A 22596-nucleotide genomic window follows, 5' to 3' on the forward strand; every position below is an offset into this window, starting at 1 on the left:
GGGTCAGAGACTGTTGGGCATCGTCCTCAAATATCAATCTTTTTCTTATGTTCTCATAAGAATTCCTTATTTTGTCTCTTCTGATGACATAGTCAATGGTATCAAACTGTGTCTTCAATATCTCCCAGTCACACCATTGTATATAGAAGCCGTTTTTAAACCATTTCTCGTATTCCTCGTTAGACACAGGATATGGCTTTAACTTCCATTCTTCACGACCTCTGTCTGCAACTAACTTCCCCCTTTCGGTGCATTCGCTAAGGAAAATAAAATCCTCTGCTGGTCTGGTGAAACGGTCTGCTTCCACACGATAGATACCGTTCCCATTGCTGTTGTCCCATTGAGACACATACACTAGCTCAGGAAAGCCAGGATTGTCAAGATCAGGGCAGACAATCTCACGAAAAAGACTCTTTACAGACATTGTACAGGCTGTTTTAGCTTTGCTAGATAAATCGACGACAACACTAGTATAGACGGATAATGTCACATACCCGGAACTGTAGCTAATTGAATAACAGTAACCATTGACACCAAAATATTCTAGATCAGCTGTACACTGGTCAGTCATGCTTGTAGAAAAGATATCGGGTCGAAATCTCTTTTTTCTGGGGGCCTGGCTCAAACCGCATGTTGCTCCAGTATTAGTCTCACCGCCTCGCCATGACTCTTTTCGAGGGACATGGCTCAAACCAAATGTAGTGGGATCTGTTCTAGCTGTCTCACCTTCTTCGACACCAGATGATCCGGATTGTTGCGTAGAAAGACATAGCTGAAAAAACGCAGTCTCTGAAATCTCCAGAGGCCTTTGTTAGGGGAAAAAACGTGGTAACAAGCTAGCTAGCAGACTAGCTAAAAAACGGAGGATAAAAAAGTGAGCCAGGTACCGTGAAACAAGGGGTTTTAAACACCACAAACCACACCCCTGTAGGGCGTTTTTACAAGTCACCAATAGCAAACCCCCTCTTAACAGCTAGCCATTGGTCTATCAGATGTTTTTACAAATGTAAATGATGATGACTCACACAACGTACGCGACGTCATTACGACCACGAGATGCGCTCCCAGAATTGGCAGCTAGAGACCCGGTCGCAGTGCGAACGTAAGGACGCGATAACGTCATTACGTCCGCGAGATGCGCTCCCAGAATCGGCCGCTAGAGACACGACCGCGCCGCGAACGTAAGGATGCGATGACGTCATTACGTCAGCGTGCACGGAAGACGTGCACGGGGGTTCGACCAATCAAAACGCTAGAAAGACATGCGCGTACCACTACACACACGTGCACGCGCATTACTGTGCATTATATACTACTATTACGGACGGTACCCCATAAATCCAGTCTTGTGCCGATGCTCTGACAAGCTGAAGCCCCGCTGTCTATGTCCTGATAACTGTTTAGAAAACAGTTTTATATTTTAGTGAACTCCCAAACAGCAATAATCAGTCTCTTGTTCATTGATTTGCACGGCGTGTTGCTCGCGTAGGAAGAAGTTCAACACAATTCAACTCTAGCAGCAGGCGGGCGTGTGCATGTGACGAGCACAAACACGAGTTTCACAGGATTGCGCCCGCTTGTCGCGTCGCCTGCCAAACTGCCCGCGTTCCCCCCCCCCCACTTGATCATAATTACTGATAAAATAAGACACCTTCTATTCTATTTGTCTTACTATATCAGTAATTATGATCAATCAAAAGGTCAAACAAATGATAGAATTATGTTATGCAGTTTTAGTTTTTCCTCTATTTGCCACACAAGCCATTTACATATGAGGTTTCCGTGTAGCTTCTTCCAATGCCACCCTGCCAAGACCTTTCACCACACCTTTGCCACCCCATGTCAAATTTTCTAGATCCGCACTGCTGAAGAGAGAGAGAGAGAGAGAGAGAGAGCGAGAGAGAGAGGGAGAGAGAGAGAGCGAGCGAGAGAGAGAGAGACCAGTGGCGTTAGAACAAAGCAGAGAATCAGAGAAATAAAAGGTGTTTTCACCGATTCATCACTAGAAGTGTAACTGTAGCAAGCATCTCACTATCACTAACGTTATCCACATTCATATTCAGATGAAACAAATGATATATCCAGCTACAAAAGTTAGAATGGAAGTACAACGAGGCGTTGTCATGGAGATGATACACCGTCTAAAAATGCTAAAATCTTACCGTGGTCCTCAAAGTGGCAGCTTCCAAGAGATTGACAGGAGAGTGTGTGATTACGTAATGATGGGATGCCCATCACCAGAGCAGTCATTCATCTGAAGGCCTTGGACATATTTACCGTTAATTTAAATGTGACACTTTCATCTAAAAAGATATTGAAAATATTATTTTATTAAAAAGATGTTATAAACAACAGCCTACCTTGTTTTATTCAATGTGTTTTTAGTAGAATTATTTTCAAATAAAATTATTTTCTTTATGAAAACAATATTTGGATTTTATAAAGTATTTTTCCAAAAATGAGTCTTGAAAAAGGTTGGGGGGGGGTTGTCTTATATTCGGACCAATACGGTAGTCTCAGGAAGGAACTTGTTTTGGTGGAACATTTGCACCCCGCAAAAGAAAACACATACAATATTAAATGAAGTTAACTGTTGACACAATACAGTAACATGAGCTATTTAAACTAGCTGATACATGGTTAAACCTCATTAGATCTTACCAGTGTATCTCTGTGTGTACTTCGTCCACAGCAATCCCACAAACCTCACACGGTGGATGTGAGGCAGTTATCCTGGAAATGTTCTTCTGTGGATCCAGACTAGCAAAAGGGTTAAACACATGGGAAGGTACCAGCAGCAGCCGTAACACAGAGTCTTCTTTGTCAATTTATCTGCTTGCTCATGCCTGCAAACTGTAGCATTACACCCATCTTTTGTCGTCCTAAGAGTATTATGTGTAGACTACTTCTACCATGAGATCTTCTCAGGTAGAAGTATTTGTATTGATGACAAACTCCTGCAGCTGAATCTGACAAAAGACAGTTATTGCTTTTAAAGAATCATTAGGGTATAGTTAGACTTAAAGGATGTGTAAATACTACTTTTTTAAGTGAGCGTTGGGTATACACATAATGACAAAAGTTTTGTAGGAAAAAAGTAAAGATGGTGGAAAAACTTCATCTGAAAGTGTTACAGTCCATCTGTAGTATTAAGTCATGTTCTTCCACGGATTCTCCCAGATTCACGTTAACTTCCAGCTGCTTGAGTAAATATATATTTAGATTTATATAGATGGAGTGATTGAGAGTTTCCCAAAAGTCATTCTAGTTATCAGAATTAAACTATTATGACGATCAATGTGGAGGATTAATCAAAAAACTGAAACCTGTTGAGCAGCCAGGATACATGTTGTAGTATCAGAAGTATGTTTGTAGTTTGTTTCTTTTATCAAAGTTTGAACACAGAAACATCCACAACAGTCACAACATACAGTTTGACATATTTCATCTTTTATTTAGATAGAAATGATGAAGAGCTGCCTGAAATTACATGATGCCCTGAGAGTGCATCAGATAAAACATACTGTACATGAACAATTCTGATATCACAGCCAACAACAGTGTCTAGTTCAACCTGACAAACTCTTGACTTAGCACCTTAAGACATAAAAAGAAGCAGAACATGATTATCCTAAATAATGTCAATGACACAAACATCTAAAGAAAAAAATAATTCACATTTCTTTTACAGCGTGACAGCAAGCTTATAAAGTCTTATGTTTTTTTTAATGCCCATCACATGGGAGGATAATATTAATAAAGCTGTTTACAGTATATGTCAGTCATCCATTCTAGGGCTGGGCATCGTTCAAAATCTTTCGATCCGGTGCCAAATTCAATACCTCAGTTTCGATGCCAGTTCCTTAACGATACTTTTTTCGATACCATATGTTTGAAAATCCATTTCAACGTCAACAAAAATACATTAAACACAAAACTTTTATTTTTCACCTTACTTGTGAATCAAAACAGTTATCAAAATTAAAAAATTCTGGTAACACTGCTCACTCAGAGTAACATTAATAAAACTGGTTGTGCTTTTGGATCGGGGTGGGCCAGTCACATACTCAGGATTGGTATCAATCCCAACTTTAAAAATTAACAAAAAAAGGGAAACCTTTTTGCCACAACATGAACATATTATAAATAATAAATAAATAAATAAACAAATTACATTGTGTACAGGCTAATATTGAACTAACTAAAATGCAAAGGAATGTAAAGAACAAAGACTTTTTAGTGCAAACTGCATAATGACACAAACCCTTAACAATAAACTTGGTGACTGCCCTGTTGTCAACATTGAACTAATGAAGAACTAACTTAAGTGCAAAGGAATGTCACTGAATTGCCTTGTTGCTGAAAGGTGCTGTAGAAGTAAATGTGCCTTTCCTTACAACCTCAGCCTGTCAGTCAGTCATCAGGGCAGAGAAACCACTGTTGTGCCTGCTTGTCTCAGAAGAAGTGGGGCGGAGGCTAGTATACCGCTCGCTTAACGTCAACAGCACCACAACCGCTTTCGCCACTCCATTAATATCATATCGCAGCAAACGCTGTCTGCGTGAAGTTTTGAAAAACTGTAACCACACTTGAAACCACTTTATCGGCATTGCCGTGACTCACTGTGACTTCAACAAAACTGATGACAGTGAGCTACCATGCAAGGTGCCGTCTGACCATCGGGAGCAATTTGGGGTTCAGTGTCTTGCTCAAAGACACTTGGACGTGTGGAGGAGATAACCTGGGGATCGAACCACTGACCACCGACCCTGCCAGCAGGTATATCAACATTTTCTTTTAAAGGAGACGTATTACAGCCCAGTCTCATGGCAGTTCGTGAAATGGTGACGTTAGTTAATGTATTGATTTGTGTACAGGGACACGATTTTCTGGTTTTTATCGTGGTGGTGAGCACGAATTTTAAACTAATGTATTTCAATGGGAAGCATCTTTCGTGATAACAGCACGATTACGGTAGCGAGTAGTATTGAAAAGCCGAAAATCCACGTAAGGAGGTTGGTTGAGGTGGTGGATGGGTCAAACAACGCAGGACTTTCACCCCGGAGACTGGGGATCGCTTCCCGCGTGTGGCAGTTCCTTTCCGCTTTCTTCTTCTCCTAACCACAACCGTCCCGTTGTTGTAGCGCATCCCATGTGTGGCGGTCCATCCCGTTGTTGTCGCCAGCATGTGGCATTTCATTTCCCCGTTGTTGCGTCCCCCAGAGCAGCCCAGTGTCATGGCAGTTGTCGCGGGCGTGTGGCGTTTCATTTCCCTGTTGTTACGTCCCCCAAAGACCGCGGCTCGTGTCCCGCCTCTACCGCGTGTGGCGTTTCATTTCCCCGTTGTTGCGTCGTGTAATGGTCAGGTTCCCATTTCGTGGTGACCACCACGAAATAAACGAGAAAATCGTGTCCCTGTTGTCGAATCAATAGATCAAAATAACGTGACCATTTCACGAACTGCCGTGAGACCGGGTTGCATATTATACTCATTTTCAGGTTCATACTTGTATTTTAAATTTTTACGAGAACATGTTTACATGTTTTAATGTTCAAAAATTACTATTACTTTACCATTTTCTTTTCCGCCAATTTTGTCCAATTTTGCAACAAAAACTCTCCCTCTTCAAACAAATTATGTGTTTATCTCTTACTTACCAAATCTTAAAATGTATTAATTTAATTTTTAATGAAAGGGATTAGGTTTATATTAATAATCAATTTATTAAAAATAAATGTGTGGTTTTTTTTTTTTAATTTATGGTTGTAGTATTTTGTCTTTTCGCTAGTGGGTGCTGCAGCACCCTCTGCACCCCTAGTTCCTGCAGCCATGAGTCTGCATGTGACATAGGAAGAGGAGCCCAATTTGAATGGCTTGTTGAATTACATGTTTTCAGCCCACAAATAACTGGCTGGGTTATTTTATTTCAGGTTTTGGGTCGGTCGGCCCTCCAGATACTCAAATGTTTGTGCACCATGACTTAAAATGAGAGTTTTCCATTATATGTCCCCTTTAAAATTAAAATTAAGTGACAACGCTGGTGCAGTCTTGTTTCCTTTAGCTGAGGATCACAAACAAAATGTCGTTCTCGTCGGTGGCATGACCTCCAGAAGAAAAAAAATTGGTTTTCCCTGATCTAAATATGGGCATTTTAAAACATTTGGAGAGCAAAAATTGGATAACAATAACTTTAAAACCATGTCAGTGGGCAGGAGCATAATTGATCTGTCATACATACAGAAAATCAGGTTAAAAGTTGCAATTATTTGATAAAGTGGAAGAGATTATACATGTTGCAATACCTGTGTCATTGATCATTGATCATCAGGCCTCTCAGGTCATCAGGCAGAGGTCTTCAAGCTGTTCCCAGAATCAGATCCAGGTCTGGTGTCTTCACTTACTGTGGTACTGCTCTTTGGAACAAGCTGCATTTGGACATCACTGTGTCAACATTTAAAAAAAACACAAAACTTTAATATTCTCTTAAGCTTTTGGTTAATTACAGTGTGTGTGTGTGTGTGTGTGTGTGTGTGTGTGTGTGTGTGTGTGATGCTTCTTATTTTTGTTCTTCATGCTATGCTTATATTTTGTCTTTTAACAACATAAACACCCATCTTGATACATGAGTGATAGTGAATGTTACTAAACTTACAGAACTAGAAAGCAAAGTGGAAGTGTGTGGGACCTGTAAATGATCTGGATCCCACAGTGGGATTACATAGTGAGGTCACATGTATCTGGTTTCCTGATTATAATTGATGATAGGACAGACATTACAAGACTAAACTTAACAAAACAATATCTAATAAAGTATTTACTATAAAAATGACATATATATGACATGACATATATATATATATATAAATAATGTGTTGTGTTGTCTGCTCATCGTGAAAATGTTGATACAATATTTTATTAAACTTACCTTTTTTATACTTGGCTAGAAGAACAGCAGCAGCTAGAACAATAACAACAACAGCAACAGCTAGAACTGCACCAGCAACAATCCATCCATTGGGAGACGCTGAAACAGAAGATAGAAAGTTAATATAAGACTCAGAATGGAACACAGATCATATACAGCAGATTGAACATCTCAGTCTACACAAAGAGAACAACTGAAGGAGCATTCTCCTGAAACCTGAAATCTAAAACTCTTTGCAGATAAAACCAGCCGTAGGATGAATGTCACCAGGAACAGAGATGTTAGCTCTGATCTTCTGGACAGTTTCCTCCTGCTCGGATACACAGCTGAGAGTTGGTTCTGGTTTTAGTCTCAGTAGTGAAGAAGAGGAGGAGGAGGGTGATGTTTATATCTGATGTCAGTGAAATGTGTTCTCTAAACCCTGAGCTGAGGCTCACAGGTACAAGTCAATGACTGACTCTGGGTTAACTCTTGTTTTTATGACAGTTGTTGTTACAGCTGATTAGCTTTATTAAAAGAAAATATTACCCATCCAGCTAAACACACAGCTTAGCTAAGTTATTTATGTAGACGTTAATGTTTCATGAGCAGTAAAAATAGCGACCGCGGGTTCGACTCCGACCTGCGGCCCTTTGCTGCAGGTCATTCCCCCTCTCTCTCCCCTTTCAGGTCTAAGCTGTCCTATCCAAATAAAAGCCTACAAATACCCAAAAAATTATCTTAAAAAAAAATCATTCTGGTTGGTCTGAAGTTCCACACTACCATGCGTAGCCTAAAACAGTATGGGAGATGTTTTAGTATGTCCGACATCTTGATGATCTTAGTATGAAACCAATAGTACGTGAATTGCATACTATTTCTGGTGAAATATTACAGTATGATGCAAACACTGGACACTACGCCTGCATAAGTTTCCCACAATGCAATGTGGTAGTAACGACAACGTTCCCAGACAAACTGACAGAAACCAATCAATAATGCTCTAAATTACATTTCTACATATTTAAAGGTCCCATGACATGGTGCTCTTTGGATGCTTTTATATAGGCCTTAGTGGTCCCCTAATACTGTATCTGAAGTCTCTTTTATATAGACCTTAGTGGTCCCCTAATACTGTATCTGAAGTCTCTTTTATATAGACCTTAGTGGTCCCCTAATACTGTATCTGAAGTCTCTTTTATATAGACCTTAGTGGTCCCCTAATACTGTATCTGAAGTCTCTTTTATATAGGCCTTAGTGGTCCCCTAATACTGTATCTGAAGTCTCTTTTATATAGACCTTAGTGGTCCCCTAATACTGTATCTGAAGTCTCTTTTATATAGACCTTAGTGGCCCCCTAATACTGTATCTGAAGTCTCTTTTATATAGGCCTTAGTGGTCCCCTAATACTGTATCTGAAGTCTCTTTTATATAGGCCTTAGTGGCCCCCTAATACTGTATCTGAAGTCTCTTTTATATAGACCTTAGTGGTCCCCTAATACTGTATCTGAAGTCTCTTTTATATAGACCTTAGTGGCCCCCTAATACTGTATCTGAAGTCTCTTTTATATAGGCCTTAGTGGTCCCCTAATACTGTATCTGAAGTCTCTTTCTATGACCTTAGTGGTCCCCAATACGGTATCTGAGTCTCTTTTATATAGGCCTTAGTGGTCCCCAATACTGTATCTGAAGTCTCTTTTATATAGACCTTAGTGGTCCCCTAATACTGTATCTGAAGTCTCTTTTATATAGACCTTAGTGGTCCCCTAATACTGTATCTGAAGTCTCTTTTATATAGACCTTAGTGGTCCCCTAATACTGTATCTGAAGTCTAAAAAAGCAAAAAGCATAATATGAGCACTTTAAGTGTTAGGCTTAGCCATTATAGATACTTTGCTGCTTTTCAACCCGCTTTCTATCATAACAATGAGGGTAGTATGTGTGAATGAATTATGGTAAAACGTTCTTCCATGGGACAAAGCCTTTATCAATGTCAACGTATCATTAAAGGTACACTGACCGATATACTGGATTGATTTTGCTACAGATAACTTTAATAAAGTATTGGTTATCGCCAATGACAAAGTGACAAATGGACATTAAATATAACTCATAGTTGAGCAATAAAACTCTTATAAATCTTTTAAATCTAAAAATGTGTTGGTGTATAAACGTCTTTATTTATCGGTGATGAGTTACATCACACATGTTGATGTAGAGATCAGTAAATTCATCAAAATCAGGACTCACCTGAGGTTGGCACTGCTACGTCACATAAAAGAGAAAAAAAAAAGATGTTAGAGTGCTTATTAAATATCATTCATCAACTTAGTAGAGAGGCAACACTGAGAAAACACCTGGGGTCTCATCTATAAACATGGCGTACGCACAAAACGAGGCTGAAAATGTGCGTACGCCACTTCCCACGCAAAGGTTGTGATTTATAAAAAACTAACTTGACGAGAGAATGTGCGGTTCACGCAAACTCTGACCCATGCGTACGCACATTTTGGAGACAAAGGGAATTGGCGACGCAGATGGTGAGGTGGTGAACTGAAGTCAGACTGCAGTAAGTAAATATATATTATTATATTATATTACTATATATAATATTACTCGTAATATTTTCAAGTATTGATGCCTCATGACATTTTTTCACTCCATATCATCCACGTTATCATGAAGATTAAATCTAACAGTGTTATTTGCGCTTGTACTAAGTGATACATGTTCCATAAACACTTTGTAAAATCCAACTCAAATCTTAAATAAAAAAATCGTTCTTAACATTTAATCGGCGCTGTCTCACCGTCACATTGTCCACTACGGAGCGCAGGAGGATGAGATGGCCCGACTCCATGGAATAGAGGATAGCATCAAATACCCTAGCATTAGATAACTGCAGAACACAGTGTAAATAACTAAATATCTGTCTTTAAAACTGTGCATTTATCATCAAATGTCAAAGTCTGGAAATACAGTCGTTAATCTCTCGCACAATCGTTACCCTTAATGTCCTCATTATCGGTCCGTACTTTAATACTGTTCGTGACAAAACCTGCATGAAGAAAAGTGTGTTTGCCTATTAAACTTTAGTCTTCAAATTGTATCTCTCCACTAGTTGATGCTATGATTTTGGCAAGGTGTCTACAATCACACACTGTTGTAAACATATAAATACTGCGGTGACCCCCCCGTGCGTAATGCTGCATGATGGCACTGCTGGCCCTGCAGGAGGACTACGGCGATGGAAGAATCAGGAGAGAAAGAGACTTCAGGGATCACGGCGATGACTAGCTAATATGCCGATTTAAATTTCCTAAAGCTGTGCTCTTGGATCTTTGTACTGAATTGGGTCCAGTAGAGAGGGCAACGCGTCAGAACCGTGCCATCCCGGTCCAAATACAGGTACTCGTTGGAAATGGCAGACAGCTAAGTGTTTTATATAAATATTATATATAATCTTCAACTTTATCACTGAGGCTTGTTTGGATATAATACATAGTTCTGTTAAATCAGAGTGCCGTAATGCCTGCTGTTTTGGATGGTATTATTAATATAGGTAGTCTATAGATCAGGTTTCCCTACACTGTTCGAGAACAGGTCGAAATTATATTCAATTTGCAGCAATTTCTGAGCGTCTGAGAAATGTTTTGCATTGACCTACTCTCCTTCTTGCACATCTAAGCAGCAGGACGGCACTAGCTAGTAATCCTGGGAACCAGACCAATCTGATGAGCTCATGTGTTATTTCCTCTGGCAGAAGGTGATATGCTGGTGATGCCAGGCTAGCTAGCTGCTTTTAGTCTGAGGCTCTGACGCACCAACCCGACGGCCGACCGTTGGAAGAATAAGCAGTTGGACTGATCAGTCGGCTCCCGTCTCTCAAAAAAGTGCCAAAGATTAGATGATAATAAATATGTTAATTAGGGCTGTCAGCATTAACGCGTTAATCGCGTTGCGATTAAAGCGCCCATATTATGCTCATTTTCAGGTTCATAATTGTATTTTAAGGTTGTACCAGAATAGGTTTACATGGTTTAATTTTCAAAAAACACCATATCTTTGTTGTACTGCACCGCTCTCTCTCACTGCTGCAGATCCTCTTTTCAGCTGGTCTCTGTTTTAGCTACAGAGTGAGACCTCTTTTCTTCTTCTTCTTCTGTACTATCTTTGATTGTACTCGCATATGCGCAGTAGCTCAGATGTAAATCATGTCAGCTAGCTAGCTCCATAGACAGTAAAAGAAAGGCTGTTTCTACAACTTCGGTCAGTTACAAGGCAGGATTAGCTGGGAGACTTCTAAATGAGGGCGCACATGGAAGTAGTTCTTTCGTAGATTATGGTGAATTTGTGTGTGTTGTAGCAGTGCTTTGCTATTGAGAACGAGGTAGCATGCTAACGGTTGCGGTTAGCCAGCTCGTTTCGGCTAGTGACGTAGAAAGCCGTGCAGATTTTGACCAGCTCACCCGGAGACTGAAGGCAGGACACATTCAGAAACTCACTCTAAACAGCATGGATGTTGTTTCTCATCAAAGTTTGTATGTGTGTGGAAGCACCAGAGACACAAAATAACACCCCAAATCCTAGAAAAAGTGATTTTTTCATAATATGGGCACTTTAAGGGCCGAGCATAACGCATTTTTTTTTGTTTTTTTTAAATCGCATTAATCACATGCCGCCATTTATTAATTTATTTTCAATTCACTCGGCTTCACGTCGTGCCTAACAGGCTACTATTTTGACCCTTTGCCGCACTTATCATCAAGCTGCCATACTTCCTCCTAACACATCCTACTGCTGCAGGCTGCAGGCATGATGGAGAAAGACAGCAGCAACACAATTCTGAATGGCGCTTTTTATTTTCCAAAACTCCCGGACAGCTTGTAGACAAGTCGAAAGCCATATGCACATTGTATAAAGCCGAATTAAAATATCACCGAAGCACGTCAAGCTTGAGCTACCACCTACGAGCTAAGCATAGTACAGTTAACGTGACTCAGATTGATGCTGGTGGGCTCAGGCAAAGCACTATTTTGGAGAATGCTACTCGCTGACCTGTTGTTGAAACCAAAGTGCAAACGCTGTCTCATCAACCGGTGATCACTGCACGTCAGTGCGTGATCAAAATTATTTAGAAGTTACTGCACACTATATTGACTCTGGTAAGTAGGGTTGGGTACCGAAACGTGCCGACCTAAACGGTAGTAACAAGACCGAATAAGAACGAAAATTTCGGTGCCTCATTTCGGTTCGTGTAAAGTCATTCGGTGCCTGACTTTACACTACACCTGACAGCAGGTAACGTTAGCCTACCTTTAGCTAGCAGCTGGATTAAACAGGGTTAAAATGCTGACAGCTAACGTTAAACAGTGTAAAGTGTGACTGTATTTCACTGTAGAGGATTCTAACACCGGGATGTAACAGTCTGCTCTGCAGCGCAGCAGCTGCCGTTGTCGGAATTAAACAACACAGACGGTGAGTTCACTTAAAACAGGTAGCCTCATGGTGCATTCACAGTAATTGTAAAATACCCTTTTCCCATCTGATGGTTGTTTTTGTCGTTCAACAGTAATTTACTGGTGAAATAAGTTATTGTTATAGTTATTACATTATTATTATATCTTTAATTTTTACCATGGCCTTAACAATAAACAAGTTGCTGACTGTTGTTTAGTACCCTTGTTTTTTTTCTTTTTTCTTCTTTTGTTTACAGTAAATAAATAATAAACAAATACAAATCTTAAAGTCAAGTTCATAAAGTCACTTTCTTTGCATTCATTTGATTCCCAATCAAGATACACTGTTAAGAATTGCTTTCCATTGTTAATATGTACTTAAAAACAGTTCTGAAATGCAAAATAATAGAATTTTAATCATGTGATAAAACATGCGATTAATCGCGATGAACTATTGAAATTCAGCGATTAATCGTGATTAAAAAAATTAATCGTTTGACAGCCCTAATGTTAATATTTATTTAAATATTAAGAACATATTTTTTATAGGCAGATTTAGAACTTTGGGACATTTTGTCAGAATAATTAAATTGTATTATTCTGTTCATTGAGCGAACATCTTTAACTGTTTAATGAAAGTACTCACCAACAACAAGATCAATGTAGAATGTTTGAGGTGGCTGAAGATTTGGAAAATAACAGGTGTAGTCTCCACTGTCAACCAGCGTTGTATTTCTGATGATTATGGAGGCGTTGCCGTCTTTCAGTTCATCTGGAAAATGAGAGACTCGACCTTTGAACTCTTCACTCTGACCATCTAGACCGTTGTTGTAATGACTGCCTCCATCATACAGGAACACCTCCTTCAGACCATCATCTTTCTGAGCAACTTTCTTCCAGTCAAAGAGTTTTGAAGTAATGTTCTCCTTGGTGCTGAGAGAGCAGGGTAACATTACATCAGTCCCTCCTTCAACTGTGATGACTGTTGGTCCTGAAAGATAAAATCATGTATTAATCAGTATGCTCACATGCAGAGTAATTAAGTTTGGACAGACATATGGAGGTTTGTTGTTATAACAACATTTTAACTAATGATAAAAACAAATTGTGGCTTCATTTTTAGGAGAAGAATGTAAAGTACAACCTATTTAACAGTCGGTACTTCTGTCAGTAAGTAGGCAGAGTCACACATCTGAAAATCTGTAAATCACACTATGACGCCATTTTGTGTTCTCTTCAATCATACAGCACCTGTGATTGGTTGAATCAGCCTACATGCTTTAGTAAGCTGCCCATTTAAACATTTAATACAGACCACACGCCAGATGTTAGTGAATGTGTGAAGTGGTGATTATTAGGGAACATTAGTGAATTCCTGGTTTCAGACTCAGACAGAAGAGGATGATTACTGACCAGAGTTAGAAACCAGAATGAGGAAAGTTTAATTGTTGTTTTCATCTTCATTTTCACTTTGAGTCTAAAACCTAATGCTGTGTTTTCAGTTAGTTCTTCTTTTAATGAACCAACACTCTGCTGCAGTGAATGAAGTGTAAAGAACATGTTTGTCATCTGGGACCCTCACTGCAGAGCAACAAGTCCTGATAACAAGTTTACTTTGTCTAGTAAAAACTTTATTTACCTCCATGGTATCAAATTATTACCAGGAACCATCACTGTATTTATTCAGAGATAAAGTATGGTCCCAGTTTTTTGTTTGAGCTTAGTTTCTAGTTAAGAAATAAAATAATAAAATCATCAATAACTAACATCATATCTACATCTTTAAGTGTCATTATTAGGGCCAGAAGGCCCTATTGAAACTGAAGGAATTATTATTCCTTTGTCCGGCAAATGAATTGCCTTTTTGAGGGGCTTAACATACTCAAAAACTCACCAAAATTGGCGGTCGCATCAAGTCTCGTGAAATAATACGTATTTTAAGGGTTTCGGGAATAGGGGCACAAAAATGGCTCGCTAGCGCCCCCTACAAAATAAAAATAAATTGAGCCCCTGCAGTACGTTTAATGTAGACTAACGAATCTTGGGACACATATGTAGCATGTCAAGACGTACAAAAAAGGTCATTGGAGCCATACCCTACACCCAACAGGAAGTCCGCCATTTTGAATTGAAAGTTCAAAAGTGCGATTTTGGCCATTTCCACATGTCGTACTTTAACAAACTCCTCCTAGAGATTTCATCTGATCAACTTCAAATTTGGTCTGTGCCATCTTAAGACGTTAAAGATGAAAAGTTATTATAAGAAAAACTCTTCGTCATAGGGCGTGGCCGTGGCTGGGCGGCCATTTTGTGCGTTTCGCCATCGAAACAGGAAGTGGGTGTAACTTGAGTGTACATTGCCCAGTTGGCTCGAAACTTTTCAGGATTCATAAGAGTCCAACCCTGAGGACATCTGCTATATTGCGATATTGGCTCAAAGTCATAGCGACCCCTAGTGGCAACAGGAAGTAGGTCTAAAGGTCAAGGTGCTATACTTTAACGAACTCCTCCTAGAGATTTCATCCGATGGACTTCAAATTTGGTCTGTACCATCTCAACACCTTAGAGATGAAAAGTTATTAAAAGAAAATATTTTCATCAAACGGTGTGGGCGAGGCATGGCGGCCATTTTGAGCGTTTAGCGATGAACGAGAAAGTGGCTGTAACTACAGTGTACAGTACATTGTCATATCTGCTTGAAATTTCACACAATCAACAAGAGTCCAGGCCTGTGGACATCTAGAGGTGCAGTTTGTTCTGTTTTTTGTCCTCTTATTCTTTCTCTTATCTCTGGTGGTTGCTGCACCACTATTTGTAGAAATTAAGACTTTCGCTTAGTTTGATTTCTGTCATAAAGGGAAGATTCCAGATCGGCCCATCTGAGCTTTCATTTTCTCAAAGGCAGAGCAGGATACCCAGGGCTTGGTTTACACCTATCACCATTTCTAGCCACTGGGGGACCATAGGCAGGCTGAGGGAAGTCTTATTAATGTTAAAAAAAACTCATAAAGTGAAATTTTCATGCCATGGGACCTTTAAAGGTTCAATGTGTAGGAATTTCTCTCATCTAGCGTTGAGATCAAATATTGCAATTAACTCTCTCGCACCACGCAGTTCAAATGACGTGTTACAGCTACAAAAAGCCTTCACGCTTCAAAAAGCCAGTCTTTGGCTTTTTTCAATATCCTTTTTCTTTTTCCGGGCGAAGAAGAGGACTCCTGTTCCTGAAACTTGGATTTTAAATACGTACATGAGGCAGAGTCGCAAACGGGAGAGTCGGGAATTTTCCCTGTGGGCCGGAGCAAGGTTAGTTCCCTTTTCTCTGCTTTGCCCGCCCAGAGAATTTAGCCCACCCATGAGAGAGAGACATCATGGCTTACAAATGAGTGAAGCATGGCAGTTGGTCAAGGTCACACCCCCACTCTCCACCTTGCCCCCCCCCTCTCCTCCTTAATAGCATTTAAAGCTACAGACACAGAAATGGCACATCCTAAGAAAAGCTCATTGTGGGACTGGCTCTAGAGGCTGTAATTCTGCACCAAGGCTGAATTTCGGGAAAGAGACTTCAGATACAGTATTAGGAGACCACTAAGGTCTATATAAAAGAGACTTCAGATACAGTATTAGGAGACCACTAAGGCCTATTTAAAAGAGACTTCAGATACAGTATTAGGAGACCACTAAGGCCTATTTAAAAGAGACTTCAGATACAGTATTAGGGGACCACTAAGGTCTATATAAAAGAGACTTCAGATACAGTATTAGGAGACCACTAAGGTCTATATAAAAGAGACTTCAGATACAGTATTAGGAGACCACTAAGGCCTATTTAAAAGAGACTTCAGATACAGTATTAAGGGACCACTAAGGTCTATATAAAAGAGACTTCAGATACAGTATTAGGGGACCACTAAGGTCTATATAAAAGAGACTTCAGATACAGTATTAGGAGACCACTAAGGCCTATTTAAAAGAGACTTCAGATACAGTATTAGGGGACCACTAAGGTCTATATAAAAGAGACTTCAGATCCAGTATTAGGGGACCACTAAGGTCTATATAAAAGAGACTTCAGATACAGTATTAGGGGACCACTAAGGTCTATATAAAAGAGACTTCAGATACAGTATTAGGGGATCACTAAGGTCTATATAAAAGATACTTCAGATACAGTATTAGGGGACCACTAAGGTCTATATAAAAGAGACTTCATACACAGTATTAGGGGATCACTAAGGCCTATATAAAAGAGACTTCAGATACAGTATTAGGGGACCACTAAGGCCTATATAAAAGCATCCAAAGAGCACCATGTCATGGGACCTTTAAAGCCTATACATTTTCCAGTGTTGTAATAGTATTTTTACTTAAGTAAAAGTACTTAAGTAAAAATATCTGAATACTTCTTCCATCACTACTTGTCATATTGTAGTTTCTACTTTAGCTTATCAAAAAAAGAAGATTCAGGCAGTTGGCAGCAGATGGACAATTTCTGGGAAATGCACAACATAGCCCCACCTTCTCACAACAAAATGGAGTGTGTGTGTGTGTGTGTGTGGACACACACACACACACACACACACACGCGCAAAGTTACTAAACTATCAATGTTTTTGATCTTTGCTAAATATTAGGAAACATTTTGATGTGACAGCAGCTGAGCAGCATGATTAAAATTCTGTCTCCAGACCTCTGCATGTTTACAGGTGCTTCAGACATTTAGATAAAATAAACAATTACATTTGCAAATACATAACTCAGTGTAATAATCAGTTTTCTTACTGTTTAGTTGAGCAGACGTGATTCCAGAGCGAGTCAGGAGGCAGAGACACAGAAGAGGAAGAAGCTCCATCGCTGTCAATGTCTCCTAAAGATCAAACATCACTTTAACATCACAACGTCTCATATAACGGAGGTGGAGCCACTCCTAATGGGTACTAATGCAACAACAGCAACACCTCCTGCACAAATACTTCCGAATAGAAGCGTCATCTCCACAGAACTATGATGACTCAGGAATTCTGCACAAAAACTGCTCATAATGTGTGCAAACTGCAAACACTCTTTATATTCAAACTAATATTAAATCTTGTTATTAAATAAAAACCTCAGAGCCTCACATTAACACTTAAATTCACTGCACAGTTTCAACTTTACTGTTGCACAAATGTCTTCATTTCCTGACCACTTTATCAGCAGAAGTAAAACCGTTTCAGGTGCAATTTCTTCAGAATAAAAGTTAATTAACTTACACAGAAAGGAGATACTGTGAGCTGGCAGCAAAATGCAGCTGTTCTGGATCACCAACCAGGTAAAGTGTGATTAATACTTTCTGATAATTTGATTATGAAGTAAGGTCGGGTTAAACCACAGATGAATTCTGGGATAGGAGAAAAAAACTCTGGGCTGTAACTTGATTTGGTGGAACATTTGCACCCCGCAAAAGAAAACAACCACATACAATATTAAATGAAGTTAACTGTTGACACAATACAGTAACATGAGCTATTTAAATGAGCTGATACATGGTTAAACCTCATTAGATCTTACCAGTGTATCTCCGTGTGTACTTCGTCCACAGCAATCCCACAAACCTCACACGCAGGATGTGAGGCAGTTATCCTGGAAATGTTCTTCTCTGGATCCAGACTAGCAAAAGGGTTAAACACATGGGAAGGTACCAGCAGCAGCCGTAACACAGAGTCTTCTTTGTCAATTTATCTGCTTGCTCAATCCTGCAAAATGTACCGTTACACCCATCTTTTGTAGTCCTAAGAGTATTTTGTGTACTTCTACCATGAGATCTTCTCAGGTAGAAGTATTTGTATTGATGACAAACTCCTGCAGCTGAATCTGACATAAGACAGTTATTGCTTTTAAAGAATCATTAGCATATAGTTAGACTTAAAGAATGTGTAAAAACCACTTTTTGAAGTGAACGTTGGGTATACATATAATGACATAATAAATAAAGATGATGGAAAAACTTCATCTGAAAGTGTTACAGTCCATCTGTAGTATTAAGTCATGTTCTTCCACGGATTCTTCCAGATTCACGTTAACTTCCAGCTGCTTGAGTAAATATATATTTAGATTTATATAGATCTGGCTAGTCCACACAGCATTCTGGGATGGGAGAACAATGTGCTCTGGTTTATTGGCATTTATTTAAACCAATCAAAATCGTCGTAAGGAGGCCTGTTGCTACTGGAAAGCAGCCTCAGGAAGGAACTTGTTTTAGTCGTGCAACAGAAAACTCAGATTGGACAGATAGTCTAGCTAGCTGTCTAGATTTACCCTGCAGAGATTTGAGGAGCAGTTAACCATAGTCCTTTTTTTGTTTTTGGTGTATATAAAGTGTTAAAAATAATATGAAATAGGATAAAACATATGTTCCCAGAGCAGCATAATGTTCCCTGACAGCTTGGAAACATATCTCCTTTAGATATATCTCCTTTGGAGTTCTTTAGTTTGCATTACGGACAGTGTCGGGCATTGTTTAGCGTTGATGTGTGTATCATTTAGCTACTAACATCGATGCTAATAGTAACTTAACGTTAACCAACTGACCGCGTCAGGTGAGGCAAAGCCAGCGGTTGGTCTTCCTCTGTAAGTTATAACGTTACATGTCTATGTTTGGCACTAGCTACATCCATGGGTTGACAAACAAATACATGTTCTTCTTCTCTTCTTTGGGAAGCTTGCGTCCTTGCATTACTGCCATCTTCCGGAGTTAACTCCCACAGCGTCTGGTATTTATGTACAGTCTATGGGTATGGCAGATTGTGGTCCTCGCTAGGAAGCTGACCAACCATCTTCTGCTTTGTCCACTTCCAAACCAGTATGCTCTTTGGAATGCCATTTCATTCAATATTAAATTAATAAATATGCCTATGAAAAAAAATGGTTAAATGAATGAATGAAGCAAAAATATATAAATATGTACAGTAAACTGATTCAATATAGAAATATGTTTTTGAAGGACTACTTTTATTTATTGCAGGGGACTTTTATTTCATAAGTCCACATTTATTTGTTTTCAGGGAACTTTTATTTCATAAAGCCAAATGTATCTATTTCATAGGCATAATTCATTTATTGTTGAATACAATGGTATTCTATAAACCTCTAGCCCTAATCCTTTCATTTCTTCCACAATAAATTGTCCTTACTCTCGGTTACCAGTTGGATGTAAATGTCTTCATCTTATCTCCTGATCCCAGTGCAGTTGCCACTCTATTCTTTTCCCTTTTTGTACGATGCCCATTTTTTCTGATTTTGACTCTAATACAATGTGTTTGGCTAGTTGTCCACTCTCTCATATGAGCAGGAACTGTTTAAACAATATGGAAAATTAGTTTTTTTTACCCAATCGTCTAACCAACTGACAGAACACAGCACTGGTTCCAGCCGTGTCAGGTGAGACAAAGCCAGCGGTTGGTCCTATCCCTACCCATCCTAATATTGTGTAAATGTGTACATATAACGCTTTATTGTATTTTGTCTGATGCTTTGGCAACATTGTTATTTAAACATTCATGCCAATCAAGAATTGAATTGAAAAGGAACATGTTGGAACATGATAAGGAACATGATGATGATGAGGAACATGTTCTGAACCGTAACCGTTTTTTTTCTCCTACTTCCACTTTTACTTGAGTACATATTTTCGATGAGTTTAATACTTTTACTCCGATACATTTTTTATGTGCTGCATCGTTACTCGTTACTGTTGTGAATTCCTCACGCTACGGAGACTGTGGAGGTTAGCCTACAGTGTATGTAGTTACGGCTACGTTAGTTACGGCTACGTTAGTTACGGCTACGTTAGTTACGGCTACGTTAGTTACGGCTACATTAGTTACGGCTACGTTAGTTACGGCTACGTTAGTTACGTACGAAATCCCAGAGATTGCGTCATGTTTCTTTTCATTACGGTTGCCTGTTCAGAAGTCAGAGACAATGTAAGTTTGTACTCTTTCTATTTAGCTATTGTTGCAGCAGATTAAACTATTCCTGAGTTGTTTCAGTCTGCAGTGAGTCCTGAATGTTAACCGTTTCACCCTGTGATGTGAAGCTGCTAGTTTATCTGTATTTTGCTAGCTTGCTAACTTTCCACTACATCACACATTTTATTTCAGTATTTGTTAATAAGTGATTAATAACCCACTGTTATATCAGATAATAGTAGTTATAACAGCTGTGACATTAATGTACATTTTGGGGTTTAAATTAGAAACTTCCTTCATATCCAGCAATGTACAGCTTGTGACTGCCTTAACACCAAGTAAAAAGTTGAACTCCAACAATATGATATTCAAATTTTGACTGCTTTCTTTAATAACTACATAACACAATACTTGTACTTTTACTTTTAGTACTTGAGTAGTACATTTTAAAATAAACTACTTGCAATACTTAAGTACAAAAAATGTTTAATACTTTAGTACTTCCACTTAAGTGGGGTGCTTAAAGAGCACTTCAACTTCTACTCAAGTCACTTTTTTGATAGAGCACTTGTACTTTTATTCAAGTATGGGTCTCTAGTACTTTATACACCTCTGTCTATATATGATCTCTGGTCATCACATTCTGGAACGTGTCCTGCAGAGTGACATCTCACAGTGTGACACATTCTAAACCTTTGATGGCATTCTATGGTTCTGTTTAGAATACAACCCTGGCTGCTTACAGGCACTTAACAGTCTGAACTCATTAACGACGCATCTCTTTGTGTGACAGAGCTCAAAACACCAAAACTTCCGTACTACAACGATAGAGCAATACTACCCTACATTGCAGTACTCCACTATCGCAACAAATACTTTTGTTCAGCGATCATGGCAACAATGCCGGCGACAGTCGTCTGCCCATCTCCCAGCGTACAGCTCGAGGACCTGAAAAAAGACCAACTGGAAACTCAAGAACGAATCAACCAGCTAGTCTCCAAAAATGCTGACCTGGAGGAAGAGAAAATTAAAATCCTGACAGCTCTACGCTCAGAGAGAACCATTAGGAGAAACGTCCAAAAGGAGAGTAAGATCAAGGAGAAGGAGATTCACTCTCTCAAAGAAAGTTTGAAGGCAGAGAAGAACATCTTCCTGTCAGCCCAACGTCACTGGAGTGGTGAGTTCTACCGGATCGTCTGGCTCTTGAAACAGGAACAAGACAGGAACAGAGAGACCCAGGAGAAGAAGATTAATGGTATATTACCAAACATACCAAACCAGAATTTGATGGACAAGGACGCAAAGCTCCAAACTCTGGCAGAGGACAATGATAGGAAGTTGAGCCATGTCGTCCAGGAAAAGGATGATCTGATCGACAAAATAAAGGAGGAAAAGACGGCTCTAGAAGTAAAGTATTTGGAGAGCGAAGCCAAGCTCGTAGAGAAGGAAAGGCAGATCATCCAGAGGGAGGCAGAGTTTGAAACAAAACTCGCCACTCTGGAAGACCAAATGACGTGTGAGCTCGCTGCAAAAGAGGAGAGCTTTGAGAAACGGCATGAGCTGGAAAGAGAGAGCAGAGAGATGGAGTGGAACAACAAAGAGAGCCAAATGGAGAACGAAATCAAGCTCTTAAAAGAGAAAATCTCTGCACTTCAGCTACAAAACCACTGCCTCCAGGAGGTCGAAAAGATGAGCAGAAGGATGAAGAAGCAGCGGATTAACAAAGAGAGCCAAATGGAGGACGAAATCAAGCTCCTAAAAGAGCAAAACTCTGATCTTCAGGTACATTACCACAGCCTCCAAGAGATCGAAAAGAACAGCAGAAGGATGGAGAATGAGTGGATTAACAAAGAGAGCCAAATGGAGAATGAAATCAAGATCCTAAAAGTTCAAAACTCTGAATTTCAGGTCAGTCTCCTTAGCCTGCAGGAGCTGGCTCAAAAAACTGACAAGGAGAAGGCCAGAATGAAAAAGGAGGAAGAGAAGGCCAAGAAGGCGACAGAAAAAAGGCTGAAAAAGGAGAAGAAAGAGGAGGAGGAGCGAGAGAATGAACAGAAGGAGGAAAATAGGAAGCAAGAGAAGAAAGAATTGAAAAGACAGAAGAAGGAAAAAGAGGAGATGGAGAAAAAAGTCAAGAAAGAGAGGAAGGAGCAGGCGAAGAGAGACAAGGAGGGATTGAAAAGACAGAAGAAAGAAAAGGAGGCGAGAGCGACGGAAGATGAGCAGAAGTAGAAGAGAGAAGATTAACATCATCAACTCTTCTCTCCTCCACTTCACCTCGA

At 39.6% G+C, this 22596-nt stretch overlaps 2 protein-coding genes and 1 long non-coding RNA gene across 3 annotated transcripts in view; 2 read left to right on the forward strand and 1 right to left on the reverse strand.

Annotated features, from left to right (window-relative positions):
* The window catches only part of LOC116034688, a 678603-nt gene that overhangs the window by 596267 nt on the left and 59740 nt on the right, over positions 1–22596 (reverse strand). The gene's annotated exons all lie outside the window — the stretch shown is intronic.
* The window catches only part of LOC116065136 (myosin light chain kinase, smooth muscle-like), a 766302-nt gene that overhangs the window by 530300 nt on the left and 213406 nt on the right, over positions 1–22596 (forward strand). The gene's annotated exons all lie outside the window — the stretch shown is intronic.
* LOC118495318 lies at positions 20037–20687 on the forward strand. The gene is made up of 2 exons (XR_004897693.1): positions 20037–20130; positions 20227–20687. It is a non-coding gene; the product is annotated as an uncharacterized LOC118495318 (long non-coding RNA).

This window comes from Sander lucioperca, chromosome 6 (genome assembly GCF_008315115.2).
Source record: "Sander lucioperca isolate FBNREF2018 chromosome 6, SLUC_FBN_1.2, whole genome shotgun sequence".
NCBI classification, from domain to species: Eukaryota; Metazoa; Chordata; class Actinopteri; order Perciformes; family Percidae; genus Sander; species Sander lucioperca.